The sequence below is a fragment of the Macaca nemestrina genome, chromosome 8 (assembly GCF_043159975.1).
Source record: "Macaca nemestrina isolate mMacNem1 chromosome 8, mMacNem.hap1, whole genome shotgun sequence".
Lineage (NCBI taxonomy): Eukaryota > Metazoa > Chordata > Mammalia > Primates > Cercopithecidae > Macaca > Macaca nemestrina.
Window position 1 is genome coordinate 9,959,028 of NC_092132.1, and position 12,766 is coordinate 9,971,793.

General features: G+C 41.9%; 1 long non-coding RNA gene across 2 annotated transcripts in view; it reads left to right on the top strand.

Annotated features, from left to right (window-relative positions):
- Positions 1 to 1,947: 1,947 nt before the first annotated feature.
- LOC105488245 (uncharacterized) overlaps positions 1,948 to 12,766 on the top strand; it is a 108,334-nt gene continuing 97,515 nt past the window's right edge. For both annotated transcript variants that reach the window (XR_011606713.1, XR_003019523.2), the window contains exon 1: positions 1,948 to 2,131. This is a non-coding gene — a long non-coding RNA (uncharacterized lncRNA). The remainder of the gene's footprint in view (positions 2,132 to 12,766) is intronic.

The window sequence follows — 12,766 nt, forward strand, 5'->3', positions numbered from 1 at the left end:
TTTGCAGCAAATAATCAGGAGAGATTTATGGCTGCCTTGCCCCTCACCCACAATCTTTGCTAGCCTTCCCCTGGGGCCACCACCAATAATAACATTTAAAACTAAATAAAAGTTGCGGCTGGGAGTGGTGGCTCATGCCTATAATCCCAACACTTTGGGAGGCTGAGACAGGTGGATCACAGGGTCAAGAGATCGAGACCATCCTGGCCAACAGGGTGAAACCCTGTCTCTACTAAAAATACAAAAATTAGTTGGTTGTGGTGGCACACGCCTGTAACTCAGGAGGCTGAGGCAGGAGAATCGCTTGAACCCGGGAGGCGGAGGTTGCAGTGAGCTGAGATCGTGCCACTGCACTCCAGCCTGGGCAACAGAGCGAGACTCCATCTCAAAAAAAAAAAAATTGCATGAGGGCAAGGCTCTTAGACCCACTTTCCTTTCAGATGTAAGTCCCTCCTCATGGCCCTTGTCTAAGTTGAGTTCCCCTAGACAGACCTTGACACAATGATATGATGCAAGTAGGTTTTTTTTCTTTTTGGAAGTGAATCCAAGGAAGCGGTCATGGGGAGGGGACCAAAGAAAGCTGTCATGGTACATCCGCGAGCAGGGCACTGCTGTGGGCAACCGAAGCCCAATCCCACGGGGACTTCTGGGAGACTGGGCAGAACATGTCTCAGGTGTACTACCCAAGGGGCGAGGAAGCTGGGGTACTTATCCACCAACACCGATTCACACGGGTCGAGGGCCTCTCCTGGAATTCTTCACCCTCCATACTTCTAGCCTGCCCTCTGCATAGGTGGACCATGCTCTGAGGCCAGAGGAATCCCTCAGGCAGAGAATCCCACCCCCTTGGAACAAAAAGTTTCCAATGGGGAAGACAAGTGCTAATAGTATGTGGACAGGCCCCAAAGGTGTCTATTACTGTCTCTTCTGTAGAAATGTTGGAGCTGCCATGGTGGGCTGCAGAGAAGAAGGGTCCAGGGAGCCCTGGGTCGTATCAGAGTTCCACTGTTAAGAGATGTGTGACCTTGGATGAGTTACTTTACTTGTCTCATCTTTAATTGCTTCATCCAGAAATGGAGTATAAAAGTACCTACATACTTAGGGTATTGAGAAGATTGAGTAAGATACTCTATATCAAGTGTCTGACTTCTGGAAAGCACTTAATAAATGATAGCTATCAATATCGTTATTCTTAATCACAAGCCAGATCATGTCATATAAGCCATAAATCACCTAAAAATTTGGAAAAGTGAGAGAACGATGTAGCGTGGGGGATTATTCTGGATGGGTGTCAAATGGAAGTTGGGACTGGCATTGAGCTTTGAGAAGTTACAGGATATTTTTAAAAGTATAAAATGAACATATCAACATTACAAAAAAAATTTGGAAGCACAGAGTAGAACATCCTATGCGCCCACATCCCAACATTCTTCTTTACAGGCCTGGTATTGTTTGCATGTTCCTGACGACTGTGATGCTGAGCATCTTCTCATAGACTTATGGGCCATTTGTATATCTTTGGAGAAATGTCGACTTATGTCCTTTACCCGTTTTTAATTGGGTTGTCCTTTTCGTATTGAGCTGTAAGAGCTCTTTATATGTTTGGTTTAATGTTAATTTGCTTCTGTAAATTAATAGTGACATTGGACATTTTCCAAGCATCTATTTACTGGTTGTAATTAGTAAAGGAATTTAGATGGAAGCATGGTAGGGAGGATATCTTAGGCAGCAACGAGAACAAAGATGAACGTGCCCAGGTGGATATCATAAAAAGATAATTGTCCTATGATTCTTTAATTTTTTTCATTTAACACTTTTGTTGCATATATTTCCTGTTCCAAAAACTACATCATGTCACAAAATAGTGCGCATGATAAAAATAGCCTCTGTCTTCACAAATCACACAGCCTAGAGGGGCTGAGAGAGATTTATAAAGTTAAAAAAATACTTATGGATTGGTCTATGTGCCTGACGTCCTGGAAACAAAAAGGATGCAGAGTTAGGCAGCACTGCAGAGGGACCTAGTTCAGCTAGTTCAGAGAGTGATTCACGCTGGGTTTCCCAGAAGTCGACACGGAGAAGAGCTTGTGAGTGAGAGCCATGTGTTATGAAGTCTTCTCAGGACAACCCGGTGAGTGGGGAAGTGGGATGGTGGGTAGAATGGAGAGGGGAAGGAAACAAACAAGTGAGTGAATTTGAGCCAAATCCTTGTCAATCAACAGGGGAGCTCTGGACATAGCATAGGACAGAGTTTTTCCAATCGGATGAGGGTGCTGAAGCAGGTACACTTCAGCGCCCTTCAGCTCTGGGAACATACATCCCCAAGCCCTTGCATCCTTGCATTCAGACAAGTTGACTTCTGGGAACCAGAGAACAGACAGGCTGAAGAGGTTCAGGTGCCGGCTGATGAAAGTGAATACACCCAGGAAGCCAGTGTGCCAAAGATTGCCAAGAATCTGATCTAAGGAAATGGGAGCCTAAGGGTGGAATGCTGAGTGCATCTGCAACAGATGGGCAGATCAGGGAAGGCTCTTCAGAAGTGACATTAAGGATGATGAGGAGCAGAGGAAGAGTCTAACAGGCAGAGGAAGGCAGGTAGGTGAAGGCCATCAAGTGGAAAGGGATCAGGTTTCTCCAGAAACTGAGAGAACCATGGAGGGTGGTAGATTGGAAAGAGGCCTTAGTAAGTTTTGCTCAAGGTTTCTTGTTTTACCAAGGGAAAACAGAAGAGAAGAGGGAGGCTCAGAGAGACCAAGTAACTTGCCCGATGTCACACAGCTAGCGATGTAACAGAGAGCTCAGGGCAGACCTCAATTCTGACATGCATGACCAGTTGTGGGGAATGCAAGATGCATGCAAGACCCTCTGCCTAAGGGTTGTGGGGAACTGGAGAGGCAACTCAGGGAGAGCAGAGAAACAGCATGGGCAAGAACACCCAGACCACACCCCCCACGCCACCCCAGTGCACCCCCATACTTGCTATGATTCTTTCTTAGAGCAGAAAAGCTTCTCAAGTATATGGATGCAACTGAACAGACACAGTTATAAATAAAGTGACAGATACCATAGCAACAGGGGAAGCAAAGTGAAATACATCATTTTATTGTAAAGGGCAAAACCTACGCTATATATACAAGCGAGCGTCTCCTTCTTCTTTCCATCGCTTTTCTGCACAAACATTTCAGACTTCAGATGCAACAGGCCTGCCTCCTCAGCCAAGGCAATTCTGCTACAGAATGTATACCTATCTTTATACGTGTCTCTATTTGTGTTCAGTTATATAAAGTGTTCCTAAAGCTCTGTCTATAGAGATATGCTTTATGTTATTGATGTGTATATTTTATATCTGCAAAACACTGAGATGTAAGATATAGGTTCTGTGGCAGATTATATTTTCCAAAGATGACAACAACAGTATTTTTAAGAGAAGCCAGCCCCCATGTAAAACGTCCTTTTGCCCTGAGGCCATCATACTAGAGAGGCCAAAGATGGTACTCCAATCAAGAGTCTCAGCTGAGCCCAGGCTTCCAGCCATCCATGCCAAGGTGTCTGAGTCGGTAGTGAAATGACATTGGATGCTCCAACCAGCACATCCATCAGCCAAGCACTTCTGAGTAACCCCAGCAATGCTATAGAGAGCAAAGAATCAGCCAAGTACTGGCCCAAATTTGGGACCCATTGACTTTGTGAGACGTAACAAAGTGGTTATTGCTTGAAGCCACTAAGTTTTGGGGGAGTTCCTTATACCACACTAGATAACTGGAATGGATACCCCATAAATATCAAGACAGCTGCCATGTGCTAAGTATCTAGCATATGCCATAGTCTATGCTGAGACTTGACATGTACCACCTCATCTAATCCTCAAGTCAACAGCAAAAGATGAGAACAGCAAGAACAATCTCCACTTTTCAGATGAGGAGACGGAGGCTGAGAGGGTTCAGGAACTTGTCCATGGTCATGAGCAAGAACTGAGTGGGATCTAGGTCCCCTGGCTACAGCCCTCCTTCCTTACCACTGAGCAGACTGCCTCATTGCTGAGGTTTGATTTCTGGGTCCTCTTAGTCTTTTTTATGTGGGCCTACTTACACTTTTTTATTTTTTCAGAGAAACGGGATGCTATTATGCATACTGTCGTGTAACTTGCCATTTTCAGTTAACATATTTCCGAGTCAATACATATAGATCTATATTATCGTTGTAAATGGTCACAGTGCAGTGCATCAGATGGTTTTACTCTAATGCATTTAACCAGTCCTCCTGGAGATGGATATCTAGGTTGTTTAAAGCATTTTTTTAACTGTTACAAATAATGTTTCAGAGAACTGCTTTGCACATATATCTTTGTGTACTGCTATAATTATTTTCCTAGAACAAATTCCTACACATCAATAAATTGAGTTCTGTAAAGATTGTGCTTAAATGCCTACAGTAGGATATATGAGCTCCTGTTTGCCCACGCCCTGTACAACATGGGAGTTTCTTCATTGTTTTTAATTTCACTACCATCTTTTCAATATTGGTTGAAAGTCCTGTGGAAGTTACTTTGGAGGTTAGAGTATAGACCTCATCCTTGCCTCTATGAAGCATCAAGAAAGGCCCTGGAATGGAGTAGCATAAGCCCTGTGTCAGACAGTGCCAGGGCTAAATCTTCAACTCTGCTACCTGCTATTATTGTAACCATGGACAGGTCACGTGACTCTTCTGAGCCAGTTTCTTTGTCTATAAAATGGGGATAAAAATAGAACCTCCTCATAGGATTCATGTAGCATGGCACAAACAAAACATGTAGTCTTGTACCTGACATATTGATAAATTATCACGGGATATCTTTCTGTGTAAGGGGAATGCCTCTCAGCATATCAGATCACAGAACGTCTGGAGTGCTGGAAGGAGGAAAGTAGTCTTGGGGTGTGGAAGCACGTGAGGCAAGCAGCACTAGCTCATCCCCAGAGTTCCACTTTTCCCGAGGTTCCTCCACAATCTCTGATATTATCCCTGATACTCACTAAGTTACTGTTGAGGTCTGAGACAGCAGAATCCATAACATCACTTCAGTTCACAACAGCTGGTAAATTGGGAGATTTAAAAATAAAGTTTTATTATGGAAAAGCAGGATTGAAGAATGGGCATTAGCTGTGTGAACATACCTGGGCTTCTTAATCTAGCTCCCTTTGAACTGAACATGAAAATTCCAAGTTGCAAGAGCAGCATTTGACCTGGCAGGGTTCCCCAACAGAGGAACAAGATGCCCACTGCCTCCACCCAGTCTCCCCAATTAGATAAATCTCTCTTCTGTCTTGGGCAGAAAACTGAGTACTTGGAGAACAGCTGGAAGTGCATGTTTGATCCAAAAGGGGAATGCTTTTCCCTCGAACAGTTACTGAAGACTCCTTGCCCTCCAGGTCCATTAAGATGATCAGACAGGGTTGCAGCTAAATATGCCCTCTCTCATGCATTCCCTGCAGCTATGGCATGTGCCTCTGATGGTCCACTTTCTCCTTGTTTCTAAACTCATTTCAAAATTGATTGGCTGAACTTTTAACATATTTAATTTAGAAAAGGTTCCTCCATCAGGCCAACAGGTGGCCCAAGTCTTGATGTAATTTTTGATCACTTTCCAGTATTCCTATAATGATCACCTCTTCCCTACACCCCAATTCCATAAATTATTTTGATTTTCACCCTCAGGGCACATTTATCAACACCATTTCCCCCTGAGCTTACTTAATACTGCCAGCTGCCTCAGTTTACCTCTCTCGGACCTGTGTAACCACTTGGCATGGCTATCCTGGAGTCCAAGAAATTTCCCCAATTGTGATCTGTACCTGGAGCTTTGGGAATTATATTCTAAACATTTTATTGAACCTAGAGTCCTTTCCTAAGAGTCACTCTGGTTTTCTCTCTCAGTTCTTGACACTTTCTCTTTTTATTAGATTTATTTGGTCCTTACTGCTTTCTATGACCTAGTAACAACAAAACCATTTATTTCCCACTGGCTCCATCTTTAAGAATGCTGGGCCCAGGTACATCTTTGCCTCCTTTCACACCTGTCCAGCTTGTCCTCTGGGACTTAACCTTCTTGGCTATCTAGACTTGACCCGGATCTCAAACACTACAAAAATCCCCTGCATTTTCCCAGGGTTTTCATCACCCTCATTTTTCTTTCCTGCTTGACAATAAAGAAAAACAATCATTCTCATTTTTCTTTCCTGCTTGACAATAAATCTGGTGTTTATTATCAAACAGTTGAATTATTCTATGATTTTAGAAGGAAAGGGTCCTACACAGAACTTTTTAGTATCTTTATTGTCTATCAGATTTGTGAAACTGTTATTACATTGTCTTCTAACTCAACCTGAGACATTAACATTAACCCTATGCCTTACAGGGCTCTGCTCCTCCTTTCGTCAAGGATAAATCCAACACTGGTTAGTGGGTGGAGCAACAATCCAGGACTCTGAAATCCAAATCACAGCCTGGGCTGATGTATCCGTGTGAGGGTGCAACTGATTTGCAGAACACGCGTGGGGCAGCTGATTCACTTAGCCTCGGCATTTCCATTTTAAGGTCTAATCCTCATCTATTAGTGCCTCTGTTGTCCACGTGGAATTTTGTAGCTTTTCCAATTTTAAGTCCTGGCTTAGAGTTCTTGCTGAGAAACATGGTAAAAGAACCATATATATATATATATATATATATTTCCTCCCACTGCTGACTAAAAAGCCCATAAACTGAAGCTCTGCCTGCACTGAGCTAGACCTTCCCTGAGCCTAAAAGACTCTTCTTCCTGTAAGTTGATGTTTGCCTCAGTGGTACTCACTCTAGTCAGAATCAGCTGGCAAGACTCCAGGATCAAGGTTCACCAATAGTCTATGGCTGGTGTCATTTAACAGTCACACACAAAACCATAGTAGAAAATGCTGCAAACCACAGGTGAAAATTGTGTAAGATCAAGGTTTTCTGAAGCACCAAAGCCTTCCACCTCGGCTGTGCTAGAAATGGTGTCTCTCTGCACTCTTTGGGGTTTCAAATGATAATTCCAATGACTATCTCTGAAGCTTCCACACAAATCTTTAACATGTGAAACTCTAAGAAGGATGACAGGTAATACCTGTATATCCTTCAAATTTGGAGTAGATCAGGAGATGACATGCAAGAGTCAGAGAAATGAAAATAAAAATATCGGGTGTGTAAATGAACAGGTTGGTTTGGAATCTGTGGCTGGGACAAACTGAGTTTCCTCTCTTTCCACTCCCACCAAATTTAACTTGGCCAGCCCAGCCTTCAGGCCTTCCCACTGCAGGGTCAGAGAGTCAGGTACTCTTCTTAATTAATCACATAGATTTGCAGAAAATATGGGTGTCCTGAGGCTGCCAAGAAACTCAGTGGACTTGACCCATCTCACTCATTGGATCCTTGACTTTCTCTCCTGAGTTTCCTCAAGGTAGAGGTGGAGGTTGAGGTTTAGGGTGGGTCAGAGAAATGCCTAAAGTAGAACTCAAAGAATGGGAGTAAATGTTCCTTCGCCACCAGTCCCAAGGCACTGCTGTCCTGTCTTCAATGCTCTAGTTTATGCCTGGCTAGAACTCCACTTCTGTGCTCAGAGCACAGCTGAGCCACAGTGGAATCTTCCAAACCTCCAATAAATAGTAAGTTGAGCAAGAGATAAAGACACAGAAACTGTCCAGGAAACATATAAAAACTTTCTGGCATACACAGTCTGGACTTCTGCTCAAGTGATAGCTAGCACACAGGCAGGGCTCCTTTATCCTGCTGCATTCTGCCAGAGGGGTGCCTACACCCTAGCTCCGAAAAATTGGTGCATCTGCCTGGAAGAACCAAGAAGATGGTGAAGCATCATCCAGTACAGGGTAAGAAATCCAGAGCTCAGAAATAGGTGGAAGGACTCAAGTAGGGTCTCATCAGGATGAAAATAGGGGTGGGATATGAGTGGGAGAAGAGTTTTAGAACAATGACTCAAATTTCTGCTATAGCAGAGAATATACTTTCATTGACTAGGATGGCATAGGCATGGGTTTATTAGACTCTTCCAGAGAATGTTTGTTTGATAGATGAGGCAGAGGTGGAGTAAGCTGGTCAAGGTCACAGTGGCTGAGCTAGGATTTGAACACTTGTCTCCTGACTCCAAAACTCTCGTTCATTAGTAGTAGGAGGCACTTTTGGCCAAATCTGGCAAAGCCCCACTTGACCCTTCCTTTGCACAGAGAGGTGCCAGGGACAGCCCTGGTCTCCTGTAATGCTTCATCATTGACTTACAAATCTTCTTCCGCCAGACCTTGGGTGGCATACACATGTTCTTAAAGAACACATGCATGTGCACACAAATACTCCCCCATGTTTGGAGTTGGAAAGAACCCTTCTGGCATAAACTAAAAAGGAATAAACAAATATATGACGTGTAACATCATCAGTAATAGAAAAACAAATTCTGATTTGTTTCTGGATTGAAGGAGAACAAAATCTTAGAACAGAACTCAAAACCTCTTGAAGAAAATGTCACAAAAACAGCATCCACCCACAGCTTGCTGCTTCCACTCTCCCTCCTTGTCAGCTCTGGCCAGATGGTATCTCTCTCGGCTCCTCTTGCCACAGCTTTCAGGCCTTGTTTTCCATTCTCTGTCAAACCCACCACTTAGTGTCCTGCAGTGTCCTCTGCCCTGGTCCTGGGAGACTGCGAGTTTTCAACCTCGACGTTGCTCTCCCCATGATGTTCCTGTGACTGACCCTGCTAATTATTCATGTCTTAAGTTTAACTAGCATACCCTCGGAGTGGACATCACTTCCTGCCCAGAAACATGCTATGTCATAGTATTCTGCAGATTTGTGTGTGTACATGGGGGAGGGGGTGGTGGTAATGTACACAAAAGAAATAGTAATTCCCAGGAGCCAGTGCAACCCTCTGTGTCAGGTAATTTTCCATTACTGACGCCGTCACTGAAATGGTGTGCAAGGGGCTGTCAGAAATGATTTTCAAGGGCACCCTTATGAACAGTCTGTTACTCACAATGTACCGACATAGATATGGAGCTGGATGAACGTTTGTGCTCTGACTATTAATGGATTCATTTCCACCTAGAAAGAGGCTTCGTGTGGTGTGCCCCAACTGTGATCCAGCTAGAGGCTTAGAAGACGTATTTAGTTTTGACCCAAAGTTGGGAGGGGGCAATGGTATGTTTGAGACTGTAGCAAAACTCTAAAGGGAACTATGGTGATTGGCTCACACTGGTAAGAGTGCATTTAACAAGGGTAATAAGGGTAACCCAATGTGCTAATGAACACAGGCACAAAAAACCAATGACGCAAGTAGGGGGTAGGGAGAACTTGGTTTAACAGCAATCCGTATGCAAAGTATTTGAAAAGTTTCAAAATTGTAGAGTTTGGAAAAAAGTTATTCAAAAATTTTTACCAATGTACATCTCCACCAGCTTCAGAACTTCTGACTTAGCAATCTACTCTTAGAATACACTTCTAAGTAAATCATAGGTTTTTTTAGAGATGTATATATAAAAGTATTAAATTAATGCAGCATTGAAGTAGTAGAAAATGGAAATAACTTTAATTTTCACTAATACAAATATTCAATGGAATATTGTGCATTTATTAAATGTCATATTTACAAAGAACATTTAATGACATAACATGATCTTTTCACTTTACAATGCTATCTTTCCAACTAAAGTTGTGCCTCTAATGGCAATATTTTAGACTTCATGGAGCAACTGTGGGGAAAGTTAGGTAGTAAATCACATCGGTCAGGAAATCACTTTCTTTACCTCTGGGTGAGATCATTCTCTAAACTCTCCTTGTGTCCCTGAAGGAAGTTAGGACGAGGAAAGGCATGTGGGAATAAACGGAGTCTTGGATCAAGCCTCAGCCACCTGAGTAGGGTACCCCGTCTCATCTAAACATTCAGCCAACCATATCATTTCTGTGGTCGGTGACCTCCAGGGGGAAAGATGCTCAGAGACATCATCTTTAATATTTATTCCTCAATTTTCCACAGTATGGAAATTACTTTAAAAGCCAGTCGTTTGCCAGATATTATTATTTGCAGCTTACAGTTTGCATCAATCAAATGACGTACCTGTCACTGTCTCTCCAACCCCCACCAATACCAGTGCAAACCACAGCTTCCACTTTTTCCTCCTGCTCTCTTCTGTGCTCACCTGCAGGCCTACTTATGGGAAAGGAGTTTAAGATGAAAAACTCCAATAGTGTCCTCTGATTCAATTCCATGACACCTAGATATATGTTATTAAAGAAGGCATTGATCCACTAATGATAAAACACCAATGAATTCCTGGAGCAGAGTCTATAAAGACATGCATTCAGTCCTAGGATCATGCTGACAGTGAAAAAAAAAATCAAGACAATTTCACGATAAAAGAGAGAACTTTAGAGTTATCTGTTTTGAGGTTGGTTAAAGAACTATTGAGGAATGGTGAGAGCAGAGGTTTTGGATAAAACTAGAACTTATTTGAATCCAATCTCTACCACTCATCAACTGTGTAACCTTAGACAAGAGCTTGATTGGCCTCTTCCTTAAAGTTTTTAGTGTCATGTAAATAATGACAGTGTCTACCTTCTAGTGCTTTTGGCAGAAACAAATGAAGTCGTACATATAAACGTTTAGTGTCATGGCCAACCTTGCCAGTGCTTAATAACTAGGAAACATTTTATTGTTATAAAGGAAATTAAAGGACCTTTAGAATCAACTAGGCTTGGGTTCAAATCCTTATTCTGTTAATTAGTTTTGTTTCAGTGTGTGCAACCTACTGGATCTCTTGAACTTTGGTTTTGTAACCTAGAAAATGTGAGTAAAATACCTATTTTTTTGTAGTTCTTCTAAGGATAAACTGTGGTACATATTCAGTATATATTTATTATCTGCCTTTCTGTGTTATTCTAATGAGAATTCAGGTTCTGTGCTATCCTATGTGAAATCTGCTCTCAGACCAGAACCCTTTGCTTTTCTAGGGTGCCCTTGGTTTAAATTAGACCGCATTTTATTGACCCAGAATTCTGTTTTTAAGAGTGCCTGCCTATACTTGTTTTTATTGTTTGGAACAAAGTTCCAAGATAGAGTATAGTAGGAGCATTTAGGTGAATTTCCTTTAGGGTAGGAAAGAGACAGATAGTCTAGATAGAAGATTAATAATTTATTTATTTAGAAACTCATTCAGGACATTGATTAGGTAAAGCTGAAATGAGGTAAATTATGTACTCCCTAAACCTTTTTCATTCAGCCCAATTTTTGTAATTTTCTCACTTCTGTTTTCCCAAGAGACACAGGTAGTCTAACATGGGAAACACGTATGTACAAGATATCATTACATTGTTACATACCCAAGTTACACATGACTTGACTCAGAGACAAAGACTTAGACAACAGAGATAGGCAGTAGGCTGAGACAGAGAATCATTAGCATATTTTTTTCAATTTTAGTCATACATAAAAACTAGATTGACCACCTATTTCTTTCTAAGATACAACCTCTGCCTTTAATAAACCCTTGTGGTTAAGAGCCATCACAGAGTAGGGTCAGACAGGAGGGTCTCTGCCCGCAAAATCAGGATCTATGGCAGGAAAGACACCAGAGGGGCTTTTTTTTTTTTTTTTTTTTTTCCAACACCGAGGAGAGCTCCATGGTGCCTCAGAAGGTTTTATTGTGAGGATCTGGTTAGATGCTCCTGAGGAGACAGTAACTCATTTCAGGCTTAAAAGCTTTGGTCCTGTACGACTGGGGGATTTTATTCTTTTTAGAATCTATGCTATATCTTCTGATAGAGTCTTGCAAGATTTTACATTTAATTCACCTTCTTTGCCAGGTTGTGTCTAAGCCAAGAATAATTGTCCCCTTCAACAATCTGGGACTGTGGCTGGCATAGAGGGAAGGGCAGAGGGATCAGCTCAACAAACACCTAGAGTGTGAGGCTACTTTATATCACATTGATAGTAGGTCAAAATCCCTTACATTTGCAATAATGTTTTAAATTAAGCCTTAGAGACAGGTAACATATTAGTTCATATTACATTGACATCATCATTCAGTTTAAGATTCCATTCCAGTTTATTTTTCCTCTTGTTCCTCAATCTCCTCATTCCTCTTGAACAGTTATAGTTACCCACCTTAATGTGTGATACTTATTCCTTAATTACGCTTCTATCCTTGTGAAAAATGTATAGCATTTTGAGTGTACATATTTTAAGTGTATAAATTGTATTGTGTTATAAATCTTGTTTTTCCTTTTATTAAACTGACTACTTCTCTACTGTGTTCTTAAGACCATCCATGTTATTGTAAGCCCATCAAGTTCATGCTTACTACTGATTATAATTTTGAAGGATGTATCCACTATATTAGTCCATGTCCTTAGTAATACACACTTAAGTTAGATTCAGCTTCCCATTAGCACAACACTGCCAAAATATTGATAGGTCATGTGACAAATGCATGTCAAATCTTAATATTTCAAGGTTGCTAAGTCATTATTAGGTCATGACAACTGAAAGTGTTGCTCTGAACTCGCAACATCCAAGCCCATCTTAATATATGCAAGAGATGGGGATGGAATTTGGATTGACAGTCCAGTAGGAAAATACAGATTTCGATGGAGGGGCCTCCATTCTGCCATAGTCACAACCTTCATTTTCACTGTGTAATGCCTTTCTGCTATCCCTTGGCTATAGAGCTATTGCCACTGGAATGCCCAACTTGAACCATCCCTCTTCTGAGGAACG